The 13,424-nt window shown below is 36.0% G+C and overlaps 1 pseudogene; it reads right to left on the bottom strand.

Moving 5' to 3' along the window:
* Positions 1 to 608: 608 nt before the first annotated feature.
* Positions 609 to 1,512, bottom strand: LOC116867453 (annotated as a pseudogene).
* Positions 1,513 to 13,424: the final 11,912 nt, after the last annotated feature.

Genomic DNA, 13,424 nt, shown 5'->3' with positions numbered 1-13,424 from the left:
GCATTTTATTCTCAGACTAACTTCCTTCTGCTGAGTATCTCATGTCTTGAATGCCCATGAAGTGACAGCTCTTCCTATACTGAACTATGATTAGGAAATTAAAATGCAATTTGTATACATATTTTAGGCAAAATAAACTATAAGAGAAATTCAGTTTAACAAAGAGAGAAAGAAAATTGCCAAGTCCATTCCAAAGCGAATGTGTGGATTGAATGTGTATGTACATGTATGTCTGTTTACATAAAGTTATATATATTATATAGTAACTACTATACCATTATACTAATATGATATTACAATGTCATTAAATTATATTGATAAATTACACATAAAATATGATAAAACTATAACTATAATGTAATATATATCTTACATTATAAGGTAGCAATACTATAGTTATATGATAAAATTTTATTTAAAGTATAAATTTATGTAGAATAAAACTATACACATGATTTTTGTTGTAATCCACAACTATTTCTCTATAATATAACACAATACAAATTATATCAATAAAACATCAGAATGAAATCTTTACGCAGAATCCTATTAAGGAAAGGATATCCGCTGAATGAGTAAGAACACGTAGGTCCAAGGAAAGCTGGAATTCAGTGAGAAGTCATGTGTTGGTTACCCAGTTTCTTCATAGCGGTTTTCATCTCTTTATTTCTCATTGTGTAGATAAGGGGGGTGGTTCAAGAGTGAAGTAAAAATGGTATAAAACGCAGACAGGAGCTTGTCCACAGAGAACTGACTGAAAGGCCACATGTAAATGAAAATGCAGAGCCCAAAGAAGAGTGTGAGTACCATGATTGTGCAAAGCAAGTAGAGAGTGCTTTGTATACACCACCAGCAGCACGCTGTTAGGCAGTGATGAGGATAACAGTGTAAGAGACCAAGAGGAACACAAAACAGTTCATGGACAGCAACCCACTGTCTGATATCATATGTATACCTAAGACATAGCTGTCTATGCAGGCAAGCTTGATCACGAGAGGAAGGTCACGAAGAAGCTGTCTACCTCATTGGGGCCACAGTAAGGTAAATTCACAGTAAAGGCTACTTGACTGATGGAGTGCACAAATCCAATGACCCATGAAACCAACACCAGCCCCATGCAAGTCTGCCGGGTCATCATGGTCATGTAATGCAAAGGTTTGCATATCTGTCATAGGCCATGGAAATCAGAAGTACTATGTCAGCCCCACCTACAAAGTGCAAGAAGAAAAATTGAGCCATACATCCTCCAAAGGAGATGAGCTTTCGATCACTAAGAAAGTCCCTGATCATCTTAGGGGTGGCAACTGAGGCTAGCCACATATCTAAGAAAGATAGATCTCCCAGCAGGAAGTGGATAGGAGAGGAGTGCAAATGGGAGTCAGAAATTACACTGACCACAAAGATCAGGTTACCCAGCACAGTGTCCACATAGATCCCAGAGAAAAATATAAAGAAAAAGTGCTGGAGGTGTTGTGAAGTGCAGAGTCCATAAAACACAAATTCTGGCACAAGGAATAATTATGCAGCTCCATTATCTCAAGTTTCAGATTGTGTCCTGAATCTATATAAAGAAAAGAGGTGGGCATGAAAGGGCCTGTCAACTGCCAAGCACATGAAAGTGATCACCTAAATTTCATCTGAATATAATTTTAATTTGTAAGCCATATATAAAATACAATACAAAAACGATTAAAGTCAAGCCCAACAACAGTTTGCTTGTCTCCCATGTTAAGGCTGCTTAAAATCATGCTTTTTAAAATTTTTTACTATCCAGTTTATTAAGATAAAGTGTACCTACCTACCAAAATTCACCTATTTTAAGTGTAAAACATAATGATTTTTAAACAAATTTATTGAGTTATGCAGCCTGTTTCCACAATGCTTGCTTTGAAATCTTCACACTCCAGACACCCCAGTCTCCTTCACGGACTTTTGATAATAGTGGAACTATCTCCTCCTTCCATATTCATTTGTTCATTCACAAGCTCACTCATTCAGACCATGTCTATGAAACACTGACAGTTTTCCATTCTCACTTAATTCAGTTAATAAAGCCATCAGTACGAAAGGAAATAAATCAATTAACCCAAGGCTCATACAGTTCCCCTGATTCCACATTTTTATTACTGCTCTTGTCATCTCTATTGATCAGTTAGGTTTGAGATTAAAAAGCCAATGATCCAATTCATTTGTAGACTTCTTGTGTATAAATTACTTATGAAAATATTTTAGAATGGCTTCAATGAAAGAAATATTTCCCAAAACCTCTCAACATGAGCCAGAGCATAAAACCTATCCAATAATTTGGGCAGGGGCTAGCTTTCACAGTATACATGAGTACTGATAAGTTCAGCATTTGAGTTATGAATGTAGTGCTGAACTTGCAGAAGAACGGGGATGGGAAGGATAGGTTTCATTATTAGTTTATCATGAGTAATTAGGTGGTACCCCAGTTTTCTCACTAAGAGTAAGATATTGTATAAACGTTTTTATAAAGACATTGAACAGAATTCTTCATGAGTAATTTCACAAATGATGGAGAACTGTCCTTTGTATGAACTTTTATTATGTTAGCCCTTTACAAAATTGAAGACTATAACATGGAGTAATAGTTTGGGAAGGCTTCTTATGGGAGCTAAAGTTACATGTCCCAGATCTGAAATATTCTAATGATGTGAACATGATACTGTGATAGAATAAAAAATCTAAAGGAATTCATTTTTATTATACCTGTTTCAGTGAACTTGAATAGCACCAGTCTCAACCAGGTTTTTGTAAGGATAACAGAGATTCAGATTCTTTTGTTCCTCTTAAACTTTTATAAATGGATTATATTAAAAGATTTAATTGCAAGACTTCTTAGGAATAGGTGCTATCCTTCTTTAGAATGGGATTATATATCTGAAGTTAAACAGTGCTGTGTGCACAATGGATATAATCATAATTCAGGATGTCTTCACAAGTTTTGTTAGATGACACTGACACTAGCTAGCATACATTATTACAGACCATAATGGCTGTTCTTTATTGGTATACTTTTCCTCTATGGCCACAAAATTTTTCACATGTTAACCTAAAACATAACTCAGTTTCACTTAGTGTGTTTTAGAAATTAAATGGGTGGAAACTCAAAACAATCAAATGGAAAACTCAGGAAACAAAAAACAAAGAAATCTTTTTACTTGCTATTGAATTAAAGATGCTCTAAAATTAGATATTCATGATAGTTGCACAATTCTGTAAATGTACTATAAGTCACTTTATTATACAGTGGTAATGAGTGAATGTTGTGGTATGTAAATTATGTCAATCAAGCTCTTGTAAAAATGGCTGTCTAAAGAAGTGCGACTAAATGAACTTAAATAGGGCTCTGATTTCAGAAAACACTTCATGATTTACAAAGGCATTTTAGAGGTTTTTAAAATATTAAATTTATAATCAGAAACAAATGAGATTGATTTTGTATACCTGCAAATGCTACTTAGGAAACAAATATAACAATGACAAAATTTGATTTTACCTGACAAGTTAATGTTATTTCCTCCAATGATTTTAATGTAAAAAGTAATGGAATGAATTGGTCTCTAGTTGACTTGTATGTTCAGACACACATTCACTAAATGTCTATCAAAGACTGTTTACTAACCTGGAGTTAGATGCTCACTGCTGGTGCTGCCAGTCCCTCAACTTATATTTCAAATCTATACCTGAAGAGAACTTATTTTTTATTAATTTTTGGATTTTTATAAACATATAATGTATTTTTATCCCCAGGGGTACAGGTCTGTGAATCACCAGGTTTACACACTTCACAGCACTCACCATAGCACATACCCTCCCCAATGTCCATAAACCTACCCCCTCTCCCTGAACAGAACTTTTGAAAACGTATGTGTTTTTTATTTTGTAGAGGATTTAAAAAGTTCTTTCTCCTCCTCCTGGAAAACAGTTTCAGAAAATCATCACTTTAAGAAGTTAGAGGACTTCAGATATGAGTCTTCTTTGGACTTTAGATAGAAATATCTATATTCTCTCTCCCATCAAATTAAGAATCCCTTAAAGATGGGACATTGAGAGCCAATTACCATAATGGAGCTTGAGGAATATGTTCAAGTGGAAATTTTTGCTAATAAGTCACGTTCATTTCCCTGAGTGACAAAGTTAGAAAGATTTTAAAGATGTCAGATTCTATGAACACAGGTACAATTATTTTAATAGTTTAAGCAGGATAAATGTATCTTTATCTAGTTAATACACTGTAAAATATACTTTTCCTTTAGACAATAGGTTAACAAGTTACATTTTAAAATATACTGAAAATCTGACAACCTTGCACATTATTCTATGTAACTTTGATCAAGCACAATACTTTGGGACATCACATTGGTATGTGCCAAAATATTTGCTTTCTTCAGATTCATATAGTTATGAATAATGAAATCTCCTGGTGTCCAGGCTACTTTGCACATTATTTATAATTGCTATCCACTTACCTCCCCAAATCATTTTGAAGTTAATTCAGGCCCTTCAGCTAAAGGCTGCATGCTGATTACAAATATCTTGAATGTTCTGATGAATGATAATCACATTTACAACTATTGACATCACATCAATTCCATATTAGGTATGTAAGCACAATTGCAATTATAAGACATTTCACTGCCAATTCAGTATCTGGGTATAGTATAAAGTATTTTCTATCTTGGCTTTAGGTAGTTTATTTCACTTAAAAAGAATCACAAAACTTTTCTAAGTTGTTTCTTTACTTAAAGCACACAAACCATAAATGATAAAGAAAAATTGTAGAAGTAAACTTTGTGTATCAATGTTATTTGTATTTGATATATAGTCATTATTTAGGTACAAATAAACTATGTCAAGCCAAGAATAATGGAGAAGCTTATGACAGCTAAAACAAGTGAATATTTGCATAGAGGTAGGGAAATGTTGGCTAAACATGATGACTAATTTCAAGTGTCAACTTGGGAGAGTGTTTTTGGATGAAATTAAAGTTGAAACAGGTGAACTCTGAGTATATTTTCCTTCATAAGATAGGTGGGCCTTATCCAATCAGCCAAAGGCCTGAATAGAACAAAAAGACTCACCTTCCCAAGCAAAAAAGAACTCTCCAGTACATGGTCTTTGATTTCATCTGTACCATCAACTCTCCTGGGACTCAGGCCTTCCAGTCCACACAGCAGAGTTCAGACTTGCAGGGCTCTGAAAAACACATGAGCCATTTCTTGTAATAAATCTCTCCCTTTCTTTCTATGTCTCTGTCTCTCTCTGTCCCTTTCCTCTTCTCTTTCCTGAAAACCCTGACAGATACCATAACTATCAAGCCAGTAATAGAAAAATTCAGAAAGTAAAATAACAATACACAAAAATATGTAAATATTTTTAAAAACTTGTATTTTAGGAAGCACCACAAAAAGAACAGTGTAAATCCAACCACAAATTTGTAAACTTGATTTCCAATCTTGAGACCCACAAAGTCACTACTTAGAGTTGTGTAGACTTTAAGTGTTCAAGGCCTACTAGACAAAGGGCCCATCAGGGCTGACATCCAGCCTGTGCCCCAACCATCCAACAAACAATATATCCTAAACAGGCCAGGACTTTCCCCTTGGACGCACTTCTTTTCTAATTTATACAAAGTTCCAGTGTGGCTATTTTAGCCCTAATGACAAAGCCCTAATATACTTTACACAGAAAAAGTATTTATAAATCAGTAAGTGAAGGAAACCTGAAGAGAAAGAAGAGGAAAGAATTTAGGAAAATAATTTTTTTAAAAGGAAAAGGATTAATAGGCCAATAAACATTAGAAAGTTATTCTCAATAAATAAAACTTAACAAGGCATACTTTTATCCATATGTTAGTTTTGGAATAAATACATCAAACTCATGGTCAGGTCTAAAGAAAATGGATAATTTCAATAAAAGTAACAATACAAATTTAAATAACACCTGACATCTCTTGAGGACTTCCTCTATGCCGGTGCTATGTCGGGTTGATTCTTTCAATTAATCTTCACAACAATCTAATGAGAGAAACACCATCATTACTGATTTATAAATGAGAAGACTGAGGCTAATGTGTCTGGACACACACTGCCAGTAGCAGAGTTGATGTTCTAAGCAGGTGCATGGGCTCTATAGAATCTATATTCTTAAGCTGTGTAAGGCCAACTCCCTCACTGTTAAGAGGAATGTAAGTCAGTACAACTTTTGGACAGACACTTGGGAGATATAAATTGGGCTCCCTGAAAAATGCCAGTAGACCTCTACCTAGTATTTCTGTGATAAAGATGTCTACTATAGAGTTGGATTAATATATGAAAAATATAACCATTTCATTTTGCCCAAATACATAAAATGAATGATCAATGTGATAAAATATAATAACAAAAATAATGTTTTCAACACACATTTCAATACATTAAGAAAAGTTCATGGTGTTTTGTTTTTAAAAAAAGGACACCACACTATATATGTAGTCCACATTCTCCAAAGCATTGATGAATGAAATTGACCATTGTCTCCCTCACAGTATTTACATTCTCACAGAAAATGCAGATACATAATCAAAAACAAGATGGTAATTTACAATAATGCTATGGAAAAAATCAAGCAGGATAAGAGATAGTGGGAATCCCAGAGTTTTCTTTTTAAATAGGATGTTAAGAATAGGTTTCACTGAGAAGGTGACTTTTGACCAAAGACTTAAAGGAGGACATGGGAGTATCTATGTGTACATCTGGGAAAAGCAAAACAGAGAGAGAACAGCCAGTGCAGAGAACTCAGGTGGCTGCTGCCTGAGGTTGTTAAACAAGGGACTGAAGTGGAGTAAGATGGAGAGTGGTTGGGATGACAAGCAATTGTGGGTAGGGCATAAGTCCTATAGGGCCCTGTAAGACACTACCAGCACATGGCTTTCTCTTCTGAGTGAAGTGGTGAGTGTGAGTTTTGAGTAGTGGACAGGTGTTAGAACAGCTCTAACTGCTCCTGTTGGAAAACACCAGGATGGAAGCTAGGAGGCCAGAGAAGGAGCAAGTTCACTAATTCAGACCAGCTCTGATGACGGCTCATTCCACAAATGTACACTAAAGACAGAAGCAGTCAGACTCCTGATACATTTTGAAATTAGAGCTAACAGGACTACCTGAAGATTATTATAGGTTGCAATTATAATAGAGAAGTCAAGCATGATTCCAAGTATTGTAGCCTAAGAAACTCCAAGGATAAAGTTGCCATTATATAAGATCATAAATACTGTATTTGTAGACAGATTGGGAGGAAAACTGAAAGGGTAAATTTGAATATATTTTATATACATATATAAAACATATATACACACTATATATACTAATATATGTATGTGTATACTTTGTATGCTACTTTCTATGGTGCCCCACAGATCTCTAAATTCCAGTTCTTTACTTTGGATTCAGTTTTTCTTTCTGTTCCTCAGATTGGAGAAACTCAATAAACTTTCCTCAAGTTCACTGGTATTTCTTCTGACAACCAAAACTGCAGTTGTGCCCCCCTAGAGAATGTTTCATTTCTGTTATTGTACTTTTTTTCCTCATATTTCTGCTTTTTATTTTTTCCATCTCTTTATTGATGATATTCCCTATTATTCTTCTGCTTCAATAGCCTTCACACATACAATGTAGGTATGATTTTGGGCTACAATTAAGCCTATCTTCTTATTGCTGATCTTATTTTCCAAAGATGTTTAAAATCAAAATCTTCTATTCTACATATTTTTCTGCACTGTGACCATGTCTCCCCCTGTCAGGATTTACAGTACAGATGCCAGACAAATGAGTGAAGAAGCCATCCTGTAAATGAGTTTTCCAAGTCCAAGGTGAGCTCAACTCTAAAATAAGCTGACCCTTTGTGGCTCAGACATGAACTGCTCAGCTGAGTCCTTCCCCAATCATAGACCAAAATTGCAAGGAGAATGAAATGTCTACTGAACCAGGACATTTGGGAAACTGTCTGATACACATCAAACTGGAACACTCACCTCCAGTCCTTCTCCTAGAGTCCCATGTGGTTATCTCAAATAGGCTTCCATGTATTTAAAGTTTCCACATTTCCTTCTACTCTAATCTTTTTATATTAACTATCCCAGAGAAACATTCTTAATATTTTTAAGATTTTGACAACTTTGACAACTTTTACTGTTGTTCCTATCATGAACTTCCTTCTCAAAAATCTTTAGGATGGATCTCCTTGCCTTCAACTCTCTATTCCAGCCTATATAAAAAATAGTATTCTTATGCCAAATCTGCCACTGCTTTCAGTCACTGAAGAACACCAACACTTATTCATGCGTTTGCTACTGCTGCTTTCCATAAACTCACTTTCGCTAACTCAACTGTTTCATGAGGGTTCCTCGTTCTCCATGTAGGTGCATGCTCTGGTGATCTGATCTCTGTGGGTTACCTGCTCATAATCCTGCTCACATCAGAAATGGGATCCCACATTCCTTTATTTATTAAAAAGATAAAAATAAAAACTAACGACATCCGTTAAATTGTAGTATCAGTTTGCATGTCTTTATCTAGAAATGCCTAAATAATTACACTTGAAAAATCAGGGAGCACGGCTTATCCATTGCACCTCATTACTGACCATGATAACTAGTATAACCCAGGAGCTCATTAAATGTTACTTGAAATGACAGTTATTATGATGGAATCTCTGCTACTGTCACTAAGAGAAGATAATGCTAAAATTACTATTAAAAAGGAATTCTATATATGTGCAGAAGAAATAACTTTCATAACCATGCCTGTCTGAATAATATGTTAAGTTGTAGCAAAAAAAAATAATAAAGAAGGTTAAGACATCTGATATCATTATATAAATTGGGAATCTGCATTTCTATTGGGAATCTTGCAACTATATTAGCTACCAAAGTACAATTTTTGCTATAACACCTCTATTCCATTTCCTTTTTTCTTTGTCATTCTAATCTCATGCCACTATTGTACTCTGAAATGTACTGATCATTTCACTGTCACACCATTTGAAAATGAAGATATAATAGATTCCTTTTAAATCTTTTAGATATTCATCTAATGATTTACTAACTCATCAATGGATTAAGATGTATCTGCCCTGAGACTGTGCAATGATCTAGTGAGAATAAGACAAATGAGACACCACTGCAAGCCTCAAGAAGTACTTTGCTGGTAGCATTGACAAAAAAAAAAAAAAAAACAAATGAATGCAATAAAAACTTGAACTTGGAATGACACTAGCACATAGCAGGGTCAATGGGTAAATAATACAGAGGACTCAGGTTTAAACAAAAACATCACTGAGGACATATAACACCTCAAAACTAATTTTTTACTACTTTGTATGAAATTTAACATTAACTATAGAGTATGTTAGTGTTAGATTGGTGGGGAATTGAGAGGGTTAAAATTCTTATACAGAGGAACTTTCGTTGTGTGACTGATAACACATCACTCAATAATAGAGAACACATCAATCAATTAAATAATAGTATTTAATTAATTTTCTCTCATTAACACTATATGGTTCCAATACTTCTTTTATGGATTTGCATTCATTTGTCACATAATGAGAAAATTTCTTTTATTTATTCATTTATTCAACATTTAATTCCTACTATGTGACAAATTTTTCTAGGCATTATGATTGAGTGTTGTTTTAGTTTTGGATGATTTCAAACAGTCTCAAGACAGGTTATTTTTGCTTTACCATATTGCATATCTGTGCCAAGTTTCCCTGAAAGTTCATATTCAAGAGAGTAAAGCAAAAATTTTTACTAATTAAAATGAACCTCAAAACCCAAGGGAAAATAGCAAGTGGGCTGCCTTAGTGATCTGTGATCTTTGAAAATTGCTTAACCTCTCTGTGTCTCATCTTCAGTGTGCCCGATGCTTAGTCTAGGCTTTGGGGACACAGGCAAGGTCCCCACCCTGACCATGATCACTGAGGTAGCTGCTTGAGGGGACTTCCTGTCAGAGTTGAGAGCACAGAGGGGTTGAAAGGATGCCTGTGGGAGACAGAGCTCTTAGAGGAGGTAATAGCTCACTGCAGCTGCTGGGGGAGGATGGCCAGAGAGGCATTCTCCCCCAAATTAGTGGAAACAGGTAACAGTGCAGGCATCTAGCCTACTGCTCCCTTCTGTTTTGGGCCTCTTCCACATGCAATCACTGGCCTCTCCCCTCTAGGCATAGCCAGGAGTCTTTCCAGGAAGGGCTGCTCCAGAAGGCTATCCCCTCAAGATCCCCAAAGAGACAATTTACACTCTCTGCAGGGGCTGGCCGGTGACTGAAATGGTACTAGTACCTGAGTGGGACCTGTGAGGCAGGAAACAATGGAGGTGTGTTGAGCCTCAGAGATAGGTCCGTCCACAACGGCCACACTTTGCACCATTTGCCCTCACAGGGATAGGTGCCACTTTCTAAGCACCCATGTGTGAGGGAGACAAATGGCTTGGCATTTGTGTATGTATGTATTTAATTTCACTTAATAATGCCAAATTCCTCTGCAACCTGGTTTACCCTCTCACTAATACTGCACAAGGAGCCCTATATTGCCATGTTCTTGTCACCAATTTGCATCATCCAAAATTCTGATTTTCTATTAATTTCATGGTGTAAATGTGTATTGTACATTTAATTTTTTCTCATAGGAGAAGTTAGTTTTGTGTTTGTATTAGTTTTCTAGGGCTACCATAATAAATTACCACAGGCATTATGGTTTAAAATGACAAATTTTTTCTTTCCCATTTCTGTAGGCAGAAGTGTAAAATCAACACTAATGCAATATGATCTCATTAAGATCCTTACCCTAATTACATCTGCCAATACCCCATGTCCAAGGTCATACTCTTAATTTCCAGGTAGACATGAGTTTGAGGGGACACTATTCTATATACCCAAAGTGAGGCCAGACACTTGGTTCCTGGACTATTGAAAAATCATAGCAGAGTTATCATTTTACTAATTGCATTGTTAACTTTATCCACATTGTTTTGTTCCTTAATTATGGTTTATGCACCTCTTAATCTCATGCATGATTAACCATTAACTTTGCCTTTTTCATCCCTCTTCTCTATTTACTCACTGATTATAGAAACATAATGAGGACTAGTCAGTAACATTTGTCTTGACATATCTGATCATACCAGATCTCGAGTAGTGCCTCATTGTTCAGAAGAATGCTTCCCTCCATATTGCTTCAAGCATCCTCTCTCCACCACCTCTCCATCCCTTACAAGTTTTCAAAAAACCCATTACCCTCCTTTCATGTATATAAGCTGTCTCTAGGCTCAACTGGGCATGTTGGCTTTGGAAATCCCCGCCCTTCTCAATGGACTGCCCTTCTGATAATAAAGCTGTCTTTCCTTCAAAATTGGGATCGCAGACATTAACTGACTGCGCCTTGGGTGCACAGACAAGTTTGAGTTCCTGAACAAATTTGGTGAGCCAGCCAGGAGGTTTGTGTCTGAGGCAGGCAAGTCTTGGCCACAAGAGTGACTTCATGGGAATTTTCCACAGGATCGTGGATCACCATTGAATCCAAGGGAATTCCCCTGGCTGCCATCTAGACCTGCACTGGCCTCTTCTCAAGGCCAAGTTTTAAGTGAAGGAATGACACTTTCCATGAGCTCTGGGAGAACTTCTGTTGTTGAGGGTGAGTTTTAGAGAACACAATCAGCAACTGTATTTCCTCTCTTAGGAACCTTTCCTAAGAAGACCTTTAAAGAAGGGCCCTCACATATTACAAGATTAAACAGTCATAAAACCATCCTGAGTTTCTTTTTTTGATGGATCATTTGCTTAGGTTTTTCTCCTACGGCACTCATATTGCTAGTCCTGTCTGTCTTGTCTGTTTGTCTTACCTGCATTATGGGAAACATCAATTCAATCTAGAATGTAGCAGTTTGGGTTGCATTATGCAAATCTGGCCTTGTTTTAGTTACACTTCTATGAACAAAAAGAAAAGAATGATATTCTTTTAGCTTGGCCACAATAAAACTGGAACAGTTTTTTGCAATATAGCAATACTTCCCCAGAAACAATTCAAAGTCCTCAACCTCTCTGGGAACAACTTATCAAAATCATTCTCCATGCCTAAGACTGAAAAAAGAAAAGGGAAGAGAAAAGAGGCCTTTTAAAAGCATAAACAGATAGAAAAACACCCTTCTCAAAATCTAGCCCAAAGGGCACCTGGGTAGCTCAGTCAGTTAAGCATCTGACTCTTGTATCAGGTCAGGTATTGATTTCCGGGATGTGAGTTCAATCTCTGCATTGGGGTCCATGCCCAGTGTGGAACCTACTTTAAAAAAAATCTAGCTCACAATTTCCATAAGGTTATTGGTCAAGGAAAAATACAAATCTTTACTGTACAGTCTTTTGTTTGTGTCTGGTAATATGGCATTATCTACTTCTGGATGGTATTACTAATGTTAATGATAAAAGAGCCCTATTTAGTTCAAGACAAGCACTTACAAGAATGGGGCATCCTACCACGCAAAGATAGAAACTAATTCAAATGCTTCTCTGGTTCATATAATCTGGAATAATCTCTGTTAAATTAAAGCTTGAGTTTGTTGGTTTAATGAAAATGGACATGTCTTTTGGAGTTTTAGCTTTTATGAGTCTTGTTTGAAACATTATTCTTTCTCTACTGTTTGCTCTTCCAGATTTAAGACAACTCTCTCCTAAGAGATCTATGATTTACAGAGATTTGATAAAATATGCCTTTGTGAACAAATTCACTTTTTCTCCCTACCTGAACCCTCCAGAAATCAGAAACTCAGAGTCGGTATTCCTTCTTTTCTGAAAATTATAGTTATTTCCATAAGTTCAATAACATCTGTTCTCCTTGTAACAAAACATTGGAAACATTGGTTATTTTATGAAGGCTTTACCTAGAATGCCATATTTGGGAGGGGGCATGCATAAACTCACATATGACCAGACAGCTTTAATGAACTAAGGTTGACTTTATAGTGCCAGTGAGCCCCTTAGAAATGTAAGCCTGATATCTTGCTTATGGAGTTCTCAGGAGCCTTACTGGGAGAGTAGAGAATGTTTCATGCTGGTAGGTGCAGGAACCTCAGGATATTTGGGGGACTTCGAGAAGAGAGGAAATAATCCAAAGCTACAGGTACTGCAGACAAATCAAATGGCAAGTATTTGACTTGGCTTTGGGTCTCAAAAGACTATTAAAATTTCAATCTGATATTCCTTATGAATAGATCTAGCAAAGCAGGTTTAAAAGAACCTGTGTGGCTGATCATGATTCTTGTTGGGCTTATGTAAGTAGTTAAGCCAAGTTTGTTAAAACCGGATTTATTTTGCAAACATACTAGTCTCAATCTGGTTACCTTCAATAAAAATGAGGGTAAATTTAGATAGAAAAAA

Source organism: Lontra canadensis, unplaced genomic scaffold (assembly GCF_010015895.1).
Source record: "Lontra canadensis isolate GAN:19392208 unplaced genomic scaffold, GSC_riverotter_1.0 scaffold12, whole genome shotgun sequence".
Lineage (NCBI taxonomy): Eukaryota > Metazoa > Chordata > Mammalia > Carnivora > Mustelidae > Lontra > Lontra canadensis.
This window is presented reverse-complemented; position numbering and strand designations above follow the sequence as displayed.